A 13105-nucleotide genomic window follows, 5' to 3' on the forward strand; every position below is an offset into this window, starting at 1 on the left:
CCACCTGCCTACTAGATATCTCCACTTAGATATCTAATACATTTTTCAAACTTAGCATGTTCCACAGAGAATGTTTGATTCCCCTTTCTCCCATACCCCATTTCTGAACATTCTCTTTCTCTGCATCTCAATAATTGCCATAGTCATTCCTCCAATCCCCACAATCTGTCCAGGTCCAAATTCTACAAGCCATTTTCATTCTTCTTGTCTTTTCCCTCATTTGTAATTCATCAGCAAGTGTTGTCAACTCTACTGGCAAATATATTTTAAATTTAGCTATTTCTCATCATCTCCACTATTACCACCTAATCCAAGTTTCTATCATCTATTTCCTAACATACCACAATTACTCCAAAATCATCTTTCTGCCTTCACTTTTGTAGTCCAACATGGTCTGTTATCTTCATAACTTGAGTTTTCTTTTCAAATAATGAATCAAATTATATATTTCTCCTGCTGGAAACTTTCCAATGGCTTCCACTACACATACATCAAACTCCTTCACATATATGATAAACTCTTTCTTAGTCTGATGTGGTTTTATTCTTGAATCATTTCATACAATATTCTCCCTATGCCCTACATATACTTGCCTTATGTTTATTTCCATTTATCAAATATTTAAAGCTCATATCATGTTACTTTTCTAAAGAGGACTCATCCAAAATTACATGCCCCTTCACATACACACACTTAATCTCACTGTACCAGTAATCTTCATGTCAATACTATATTTTATATTTTGTATAATATATACTTTTGTACCATTTAAAATTATCTTGGGTGTGTATGTGTGTACATATATGTGTATATGCTTATTTTCTATCATACTTAACTAAAACATAAGCTTTATGAGAACAGAATCTTATCAATCTTATTTATCTCTATATCAAAGTTCTTGGAACAGTACCTGGTATAAAATAGATGCTCAATAAATATTTTACAATTGAATGAATGAACTCAAAGCTAAGGCTTACAAAAATACTTTCAATGGCTATATTGAACAAAAAAATTCAAGGACAGCGTTTGAGTAGCTGTCATTAAAATAATCTAAAGACATTTCAAATGGAATAAAAATTGTATTTTTTTATATTGCCTTGAGATTTGGGATATATATTTTGATCTAAAAGGTAAAACTCTGGAAAAATAAAATGGGCTGTTTTGGTAGTTTTTAGTAAATTCTGGATGACAATAGGGAGGGTTACTATAGAGAAAACTTTGGCTTATGATAAATAACTTAGCTGCAGTATATATGACATTCTTTTATACCCAGAAGCTCCCTTCTCTTTTGTTATCATAACCCAGTGTGGCATTAAAGTACTTTAAAAGATAATACAAGTAATCTAATTGAATAGATATTATTTTCTTCATCAAGCTAATGAGTTGCTCAGGATACTGGAAATACCATATTTTAGATGTCTCAACAGTGTACCAAGATTTATATAGATTACTAGAAATCCAAATCCTCAAAAAAAATTTTATTTTTACGATCTGCTCCCATTTTTCTGTCCTCTTTCAACATATCACCATAATCACTCAATCATTTTCTGAGGAATGTGGAAGGGATGTTATTAGGAGAGACAGTATAAATCATCTTGGTTCTGGAACTGTTACTTTTTTCCTATGAAAATCTTTTCCATCTTCTTTGAATGGATGGCTTAGCATTTCAGCATATGACCATACACAGCAGGGAAGAGAGAGTCTAATGAATATTGTGGTCCTTTGGTCTTACTCATAATCAGTGTTAATTGTCCAGTACTCAGATAGCACACATAGCATAGACTCTGCATAATACATGAACTGAAGGAAACGTGAAAAGCACTGGTAACCATGAGTATGGAGATTATTCCTGAATAGCATGGTCTGAAGATAGAGTATTGGAAAATTCAAATTGGAGTATTCTAAAATACTGTGTATAAAATAAAAATAAACAGAAGTTTTGACTAATCTCTCAATTATAATGAAACCATCTAATCTAGCTAGAGTAGTTACTTAGAGTTCAGGACCTGAGATCAAACTGACAGGGTCTGAATCTCTGTTTTACCATTTAACTACCTGCAAGACTTTGAGCAAGTCACTTAACTTTTCTAATTTATTTCACTGTGCAAAATAGGCATAATGATGGCATGTACAATATGATTTTCGGGAGGAACACACAAGTTAATTCATATAAAGTACTTATCAAAATGATCAACGAATCATAGATGGCCCTCAAATGTTAACACTCTAATAACTATTCTATGCTTTATATGCTTTACAGAGGATTTCCTAACCCTACTACTTTTACCCTTCTTTGAGTTGCTGTTTATTTTTTATTAGTTGAGAATAAAGATGAAAAGATAGAACTTAATGTCAAAAAATCAAGATAGAAGAAGAGAGAAGAAGAAGAAAGAATAGAGGTTAGGTATTAAGGAAGTATGTCTTGTATCTATAAAGTAATGAAGTTGATGATTTTCTTCCACAGTAAATTCTGAAAGCAAATTTTTAAAAGGAGTTTTATTTTAAGAATGCTCTGAGCAAAGATAGTGAGTTTAAACAAATGTCGTCCCCCCAAGGAACTCCTTTGAAGTAGCACACTCTGGTTATGTATCCTGTAAAAAAAACAAAAAAACAAAAAACAAAAACCACTTGGTATAATAAGATCCATAAAGAAAGATTTGAGGTTTCCTTCAGGAAGTGTAATTTGAGCTATGCCTTGAAAAATGGACAAAACTCTGGTAGCTGAAAAAAAGTGAAGGAAAGTACTCTGAAGCAGAGGATTTAAAAGATATGTTTCCCTTGAAACCTTTGTAGTTTGATAATCTTAACTCTTTATCTCTAATGCCTTCAGGTGCTAATCCCAGTTTCTTGTCACTCTATTACAGAAAATCTACCCAATAAATGACTTCACTACTACTACAGGTTTGCTAGTGATTAGTGTTTTTTTTCAAATGGTTGAACAGACCAATGAATAGGTAGTCAGAGGCCATTTTGAGAGGCAGACTTTCAGTTCTAAAGAATCTCTGAACCTGATATGAACAGAAACATAAATAAAAGATACTGGCAAGAGATTCTTTTAATACTCACTTCAGAGCCTGGATGCTGCATCATCAATGACTGTACAGTGAAGCCAAAGAAAGGGACTGCCAAGCAATTTTCTGATACTCTCTGCCAGCACAGTCCTAAACTTAGAACCAATTCTGCTCCATGCATATGCTATTTCTGTTATGCAATGATTCATTCTAATTAAAAACAATAAATGTCCTGTTATAAATGGCAGATTTTTTTATTTTGTATTTTTTACTTTAGATAAACCATACAAATGAAAGCTCATAGGTCTGGGGCCATAAACTTGGTGCATGGAGGTGATCAGACCACATCTTTCCTTTAGAATGACTAGAGAAGACGTAAAAGATCAATTGAAAATTTTGATAAGAAGGGAACAATTTGTCATTTGGGTGAGCCTACTGAGAAAAATAGTGCAGTGGATGATGTGGCAATATTAAGCAACAAAATAATGAATGGCTAAACAATGACAAATTCAGGAAAAAAAGTCAGAAAAGAGAATTTGATAAACTCCTATAAGAAAGTAACCAATTCTTTTCAGTCTGCCTTAGATGAGCAATTTAAAATAAGGAGTTATCCTATTTTCAAATAATTCTTTGTGAATTAAATTAAATCTTTACATAATTTCGATAATTAAAGATATTTAAAGAATTTTGGACTTTTAATGACCTAAACTTTATGAAAATTGGGTTACATTTATAAGCACATTAAAAGTAGAAGAAAAGCTGGTGAGTATACTGATAAATATAAATATTGTAAAATATATTATATTTATTAAAATGACAACTTAATATATTTTTACATTAAATACAGTTAGAAAATTTTAGATTGTATGTTCTACAGAATCGATATGTTTTGTGTGACCCCAAATTCGGAGTGTTTTGCTCTTCTTTTAAACAGAAAATTATGTATAATATTTCTTATTGCCATAGATCATAACGGTAGAGTATCATGGAAAGATTGTTGGCCTTAGGATAGCTGGTCATTAGGATTCAAATACTAAGCACTATTATTTTCTAACTATGTAGATTTAACAAAGTTTCTTAGTTTTCTGAGTTTCCTGAGACTCAGTTTCCTTATAGTCAAACATGACCTAAAACACTCTATTTGCCTTATTGTGAAGAATTAATGAAATGTCTGGGACAGAAAGAAACAAATAGTAATTGTCACAGAACAAACATCTACAATATTAATTTCCTCCCACCCAACCACATAGTCCCAACAAAAATTAAAAATCCAACCTCATCCAAGATCCAATCAATAAGAATGAGAAAAGTCAGAGAAATTCGTTCCTTATGACTTCAAATACAAAGTTAATTGCATACTCCTGGGCTTTACATGATGAAGAAGACCAGATTTAGATGAAATTTGCCTAGCACAAATAAGATAATATCTTTTCCTTAAGGATGTTAACATTTGGTAAATGTTAATGATAAAACAAGTGATAACGTGCTTAGTCATATGCTACAAATGCTTAATCTGGTATAATCTTTAAATAGCGAACAGTTTAAATAGCAAATTCATATTTTGGGTTCCTATTTCTAACATGTAACAATGATTCATTTACTTCAGTAAAACTTCATTTCTTTTGAAATATATATGTATGAATATGTTGACTAAAAACGGATCTTTGAGAAATACATAGGAAGTTTAACAACTGTCTCAACTTATACAAATATATGTATTGATAACAGAAATGTCATAGTAATTCGTTAATTTTATTTTTAAAAATACAAACATGTTATCTAACTCTAGAGGCAATATTGATATGGCATGATAGGGGAAATATTTTTCTGACTATGCCTGTGGGACTTCCTCAAAATGTAGGCTCCAAGCTCATTTATTTTCTTATGGATATCTAATTTAATGGCACTCTTTAGAAAAAATTAAAATATTTTAACACATAAATAGTCATTTTGAATTAAAGCATAAAACTATGACTATATTCAGCATTTTTAAAATAACAACAAAGAAACAAAGTTAGGAATGAAAAATGGAATAAATGAGGGATGAAGATAAGTAAGGCTCACTGATAGAGAGATAAATTGAAAAGGCTTCCAGGGTGAAATCAACTGAATAATCTGAGGTACCAGTTACCTGACTCCTGACCTAATCATTTTCCGTATAATCAAAATTTACTTCTAGGCAGATAAAGTTTGCATGTATGTATGTATTTTATATAGGAAAATCTTTCTAAACTCTATTACACACTTGGGTAAATTATTATCTGTATTAGTTATTCTTCTGGGTTGTAATAGGGTAAAGCATTTCAACCATGTTGAATAATTTTTTTAAAAAAGCATAAATGATCCCAATCTGTTATTTTGTTCTCAGTGTTTAATCTTGCAGTATGATTTCTGTATTTAATCCTTCAGTTTTTGTTCTCTTCTGGTGTCAAGCTTTTAGAAGTCATGCTGTGATCAGTACACTGCCACAGTAGTAACTTCTCCACTACTCCAGAGGGAAACAGAGTAATATACTTAAAGTGAAAACAGAATGAGCCTCTGAGGCTGACAGACCTGAGCCAAATATCCTGGATCTCTCACGGTGAGTAAATTACTCTATCTAAGGAGACTCACCATCCTCACCTATGAAATGAGGATAATAAGACCTACGTGTTGTTTGAACTAAATGAACAACATCTATAAAATATGTAACAGGATTCCTGGTGCATATAATGCACTCAGTAGATGTTTTTTCCCTTCCACGTTCTCTCATGCTGTTGAAAGTATGCACTTTGTTGTGGCTGTTCTGGAGAGCACTAATCTAGCTAGATAAAATGTTTCTTAAAATAATGGTAAATTGTTTCTGATTGAAATCATGAGAGATTTTCCTATAAGTTTACATTTGTCTATTTTGGCTGCCTACTTCTGGGTTTTTGGCTGTATTCCAAAAAAATGAGATTTTTTTTTTTCTTTTTGAATAAATGAACTGGTACCACAGTATTGCAAAATCCTAACATTCCATGTTCTTTATGCTCCTGTGTTAAAACAGCCCATATGCTAAATTGGGAACCTGACTTTTCCTACTCATATATGACATAAAGAAACCAATGGAAATGTGAAATATATGTTAAGTTATTCAGCATGTAGACTATAAAATTTCCCAGATTGGTTATTGTATTGAATATTTTACTTAAACAAATTTTAATTGAGCCAAACTGGTTTCATGTATCTTTTACTACATATGCTTCAGATGGAATCAGTTTAACATTTCTAATTTATTTTTCATAGATTATGAAAATAAGTTCTAAGTGATACCATTGTTGCTGCGTTCTGTGTTTTTAATAAATTTAAGAAATTCTCAAAAATAGAATCCCTACAGAACTGAATTCTAAATTTGTTTTGCAGAATGAGAGCTCATGTTGGGGGCTTAATTATAATCTGGCAATTTTAATTATAATCTGCCACTTTATAAGTATAATCAGGTACCTGATTGTAGAAATATACAAACAACAATAATAAAAAAGTTTAATTCTGTTTTGTCAGATATAGATGCTTACACAGACTCTCTTTTGATTTGTTTGTTTTAGGGCAATAAACTCTTAGTATTCTCCTCTTGATAATGAAAAAATTATTTTCTATTAACATAAATTTTACTTACTACTAATCTTATTTTCCATTACGATTTTAGTTATTCTGTTCAATAATAGACAAATTCTATGCATGCTTAATCAATATTAAACTCTTTCAAATATTGCAAAATGTAAGCACACAGAAATCAGTACATAAGTATAAAATGTATAAAATAAAAAATAAAATTAAAGATATCAAAGCAAAGCAGAAAAATGTTTTACTTGATGTTTTATGTACTTAGATATTATGTTTTCTCATAATGATCGACTCAAGGAAGTGATTCCAAGGAAATCTGATTGACTAATTCTTTTACACATACAGTGTTTATTGAGATTTTATAAAGAAGATTATTTTAGTCAAGTAATTTCTCATTTCACAGCAATAGATGACGAGAGAAAATTGGAGAAATAAATATCAATGGATGCATTTTTAAACTGAAATTTCTACTGAGTCTTATAGATCTGAGACCAAGGCTTTTAATGAGGTTATTTTAATAACAGGGGTGATGGTATTTTTCAAAAATAGCCATAACAATACCTGGAATGCCACATTTCCTTCAATGTGATTTAACATTTCTTCCATTAAGAAGTAAAGTCTACCTACATTCCCGCTCCTTGAATCTGGGTGTGATTGTGTCTACAGCAGAAGTGAGACTATATGACCTTTGAGTGAGACTATGTCATAAACAGTGATACAACTCCTGACTGATTTTCTTGAATACTTGCTCTTGGAACCCAATCACCATGCTGTGAGGAAGCACAAACAGCTAATGGAAAGGTGTACATGGAGAAGAACCAAAACCTCCTGGACCATAGTCCCGCTGAGTACCCTGTTCACAGCCAGCACTAACTTGCCAGCCATATGAGTGAGCCATCTTGAAATTTGATAGATTCTCCAACTTATAGTTAAGCCACCACTGTTGATGTTGCAGAGAGCAATGATGAATCATTGCTCTGAAACCTGACATAATTGCAGATTCATGAGCGAATGAAATAATTGCTCTTATTTCAAGCTACTGAGTTTTGGGTGGTTTGTTACATAGAAATAGATAACCAATGCACATAATTTCCTAAAAATTATGCCCAATTATTCTAGTAATGCTGTATGAGTTAAGAGTGATCATTTTCCACTTTTGTAGTTGTGAGTCAAATAATTAGGCTTTGTCACATTTACTATCATATATTATGATATTATGCTATTAAATGTGATATATATATATATATCTTATCATTCAATTATGTCAATGCAGAAAGATTAGTTTTCATTCATACAAATATCTAAATAAAGTCCCATTTATACCTTCTTGAATAATTGTTTTACTTTAAGCCCTCAAGCTGAACTCAGTATTATATAAGAACTGTCAAAGCCAGGGAGTTTTGTCTTAGTTTTGTTTGCAGCTCAATTTGAGAAATATAGACTTTAGAATTGACCACCCTCAAGATATTGTCTCCTAAGAGCACTATTCTGGACTGTGATTTAACAGCAGAAAATATAAAGGTAACCTTATAAAGAAAAAGATATGGGTCACCATTAAAATAACCTTGGTCTTCTCTCACCAAAAAAGCTTTATACATTAAGTGATAGAACACAATCAGTGACTAATGGGATAAGTTACCTTAACTCAACTTAACGGTACTGTCCCAAATGTAGTGGTTTCAGCAAATGTAGAAACTCAAATTAACCAAACGTTATTATTCATTGTTTCATCTTCCTCAGACAGCTGAAAGTCAAAATTTTTCAGAAAATCCACAAATTCTTCTGTGAATATCCCAATTTCTATGGGCAATTTAAAATTGGAGAAAAAACAAAACAAAACAAGGAAATTAAAATAGAATCCACATATACTTTTGCGGATCAAAACCAGGTCAAAATAGTGATGCGCCAATTCTAATGTGAGTAAACATATATAACTATCTACAACAAGTTTTAATTTATTAGGTAAGCTAATACCAGATGCAGATCATAATCTAGAAAGAAATTTATTTTAAAAAATAATTTCTTTGAATTGTATGGAAATTAAAAGTCATTTATTTTAATAAACAAGAAATTAAACATGCGATTGTATAATAATTACATGAAAGTGAATTGGCAGAATTAAGAAAATAATTTAGAGTGACTATAATGGTACATTAGCTTTAAATAATATTAAAAGTAGTGAGAAGCTAAACAGTATGTAGAAAGAGAATTCACAGAAATGGTAGACATAGCTATGGGAAAACTTTACCCAGGATGCAGAAAAATAAACAAATAAATAAACAAAAAGGATAATATATATATACAGTGAACTGAGTTACTGAGTTAGATACATTGATTAAGAAAAAGCTAAATGACCTAATACAAAATGCACAAATAACATGAACAGGTAAAATCACAAATATAGATTACCAATAAACAGTAAAGATTTCAAACTTATATAAATTCAAATGCAAGTTACGAAAACTATGAAATTGCATGTTTTATATCCCAGAATGACAGTTATTAAGACACCAATAATACCAAGGTTGACGAGATTGGAAGAAATGTGGGACTCTCATATAATGCTGATAGGAACACAATCTGGTATATGTCTGATGGACAATGTGGTAACAAGTACCAAAACATACTTCGTCAGAGGCTTCTATGTACTTAGCAAAGTCCCACTTCCCTTTTCCTCATGGGCACTTAGCTAGATGAGATTTCCTGTTAGATGTTAGACCTACTGTTAGGTGATCATATGACTAAGATTTGGCTCATTAAGTGGCTAAATGTGATACATATCATTGTAAATTCTGACTAATACAACATATCACATGTAATCCTTTATATACCCTCTATTTCATTTTGAATTATAATCCAGCAAAGAATTTGAAGGCCATAGAGAATGGAGGAATTAAAAATTGAAAGGTGATTGACTGCCTGATTCACTGATTTATGTAGATCAAAGAATATTTCAAATCACCTTAGGCTCAGGGTTATCCTCCTTATTTCCTTGTTTCCTTCTTGTTCCTCCTCCTCTTTCAATTCCCTTTGAATAACCCAAACGGGCCACAGTAAACAAAAAGAATAGAAAGCAATAGAGGTATAAATTGCTTTCCTTGTCTTGGCAATGGCAAACTGGTGATCTTTTAAGAATCATGGCCATGACGATGAGCAGAGGTCTAGGTTTTGGGAATCAATTCTTTGCCTTTTTGTTCTCCAGCCACCTTCCCGAACCCCAGACAGATTCAGAGATTATAATTTAGAAAGCAGTACTTTGATCCTTATAGAAGCAGTTCAGAGGAACAACATGCCATGTGAATTCTGAGGTTCTTTCGTTTGAACTTTGGCCTGATGATGACTTCGGTTTAATTCATTAAGAATGTTAGGACCATTTGGCTGAACTAGCAACAATAAAACAAATGTTTACTGAGTTCTTGTATTAGGAATACAGCAATGAATATTATATCTTTATAGCTATGACCATTTTCTTCAAGGACTATGAAACAAATAGAAGTCATAAGAGTATATTAATAATTATGAAGAAAATAAAATTTATAAACACATTATTAAAATAAATAAAGTATATGGAAGTCTAGAGAAAGGGGAGATCATACATATCATTAGAAATCCAGAAATATCTCATTTAGGAGGTGGCATCTGAGGCAACTTATTCGTGATAGTAGGATTTTTAAGAAGTAGAAATAAAGCAGAAGAAATAGGAGAAAATAATCTTAGGACTTAGGAACTATCTTATTTTGTAAAGTTTTTCTAAGGAAAATGAAATAAAAGATTGGAAAGATAGGGTTGAAGTAAAATTTATCTGGACTGCCTTGTCACTAAAAATAAAACAGAATATTATTGATCTCTGTTATAGAAACTGGCTGGCTACTAACCAAACTTGTTTCCTCTTCTTCCCTTGCATAGAGCTAATGTGAATTTACCAGTATCTCTTGAAATTAATTGTGGCCACATGACTGAATTTTGACAATGATGTAAGGTGTGTTAACTTCAGATCTGGCCCATAAAACACTGAATGCAATCTCCATGTTCTTTCCCATTCAGAATCAATTTTGAATGCTCATATTACCTGATTTTAAGACTTGGAACAAAGCTACAATACTCAAAACAATGTTGTTATTGGTTAAAGAATTAAATTATAAATCAACAGAATAAAGCAAATTGTCCAGAAATAAACCCAAATAAATTACAGATTTTTGACAAAAGTGCAAAGGCAATTCAATGAAAAAAAGATAGTGTTTCCAATAAACAGTACCAGAATAATTGGACATTCATATGCAAAAACAGGACTCAACACATCCCTCCCATCTGTTACAAAAGTTTAGTCAAAATGGATGTCAAGACTAAATATAAAATGTAAAATGATAAAATTTCTAGAAGAAATCATAGATGATTTGGTCATAGGTTAACCCAAGACCATAAATATATTTTTTTATCTCTATAAAAAAAGAGATAAATTAGACTTCATCAATATTAAGACCTTTGTACTGCAAAAGAACTGCTGAGGGAATGAAGAGGTCAACTACAGAGCTGGTGAAAATATTTGCAAATCATATTTCTGACAAAGGACTTGTACCTAGAATACATAAAGATTTCTAGAAATCAAACAATAAAAAAATCTGAGATGCACCCTTCTAGATACTAGATGGAATGCTGCCTGATCCATGAGATTTATGAATCGGTTAATGAAGCCACTTAGATCTTTGAATAAAAAAGAAATCTAAAATTTAAGCAAAATTTCTAAATAGACACTTGCGCCAGGGAAGATATTTTGACGACACATAAACATGTAAAAAGATTCTCAACACATTTGGTAATTAGGAAAATGCAACTTAAAACACAAGTATGTATTATTAGTATAGCTTAAAAAAAACTTATAATATCAAGTGCAATAAAAGGAATAAGATATTATTTCACACACAAACACATTTTGTTAAATAAAAGAAGTTAAACATCCAAAGATTACATTTCCATTTATGTAACATTCTAGATAATGCGAAACTAAAGAGATAAAAACATATCAGTGTTTTCTAGGGATTCGGGGTTGGAGAATGGGTTGACTACAAATGAGCCATGTAAGAGAAATTTGAGAGTAATGAAACTGATATATATCATGACTATGGTGGTGGACATATGACTCTGTGTATTTATTAAATCCTATAGGATGTTATACCATAAACAGCGAATTTTACTATATTTAAATTTAATAATTTATAAAAATTAAAATTAGAACACAAATTCCTGCATCTTCAATTTTACTGAAACTACAAAACCTAGTATAGTTTTATAATACAGGTTCACAGATACTGTTAATTTATTCCACTTAATAAAAATTTCAGCAACAAAATGAATTCTTAGGAATACACACTCTTATTTCCAAGCTAGATTAATGATGTCGTTAGACAAGAGGACATAGAAAATAGATACACCAAGCATATCATCTTTAAGTAGAGAAAACCAAAGATAAGGAAATCTCCTGAAAGAAACCAGAGGAAAAAATTACCTTATCTATAAGATACAAATAAAAGAATTATATCTGACTTCTCCTCAGAAACCATGCAAGTAAGGAGAAAGTGGAATCAAATATTTAAGGCGTTGAGAGAAAAAAAAAACAAAAACCATCAATTTAGAATTCTGTATCTTGTGAAATTATCCTTCGAAAGTGAAGGCAAACTACTTTCTCAAACAAACAAAAAGTGAAGGAATTTGTTGCTAGTAGACCTGCCTCAAAAGAAATGTTAAAAGAAGTTCTTTATAGGGAAGGAAAATAATGAGTCAGAATCTAATGTGTGTATATATATATATATGCACATATATATATATATATGCATATGCTAATGTATACTTATATATGTATAATAAAGCAATGATACAAATGATTGGAGGAAGAAATTAGTATTATTTTGTTATTATAAGGTACTTACAGTATTCATGAAGTGGTGTGTTTCAAATATAGTGGTATATTTGAAAATGGACTTGGATTAGTTGTAGTAAATGTAATTGAAAACTGTAGGGAAAAAATAAATAAGTATAATTGATATGCAAAGAAAAGAGAAAAAATGTATTCAAATAAAATGCTCATTTAAAACCACTAAAGGCAGAAAAAGGGTGGAAGACAAAAATAGAAAAAAAGAACAGGGGCAACAAGTAGAAAACAGTAATGAATATGGTAGATATTAATCCAACTATATCAATAATCGCTTTAAATGTAAATGGTCTAAATGCACCAATTAAAAGACAGATTTTATCTGAGTGGGTCAAAAAACAAGACCCAATTACATGTTTTCCACAAGAAACACTCCTTATAAAAACACATATTAAAAATAAATGGATAGAGAAAAATATACCACATTAATGCTAATCAAAAGAAAGCAGAAGAAACTATATTAACTTTGGATAGATCAAGCTTTAAAGTGAAGAAAGTTAACAAGGATAAGGAAAGAAATTATATAAAGGAGTCAATTTTCCAGGAAGACATAAAAATTCTTACAACAAAGCATCAAACTACA

Source organism: Pteropus vampyrus, unplaced genomic scaffold (assembly GCF_000151845.1).
Source record: "Pteropus vampyrus isolate Shadow unplaced genomic scaffold, Pvam_2.0 Scaffold25, whole genome shotgun sequence".
NCBI lineage: Eukaryota > Metazoa > Chordata > Mammalia > Chiroptera > Pteropodidae > Pteropus > Pteropus vampyrus.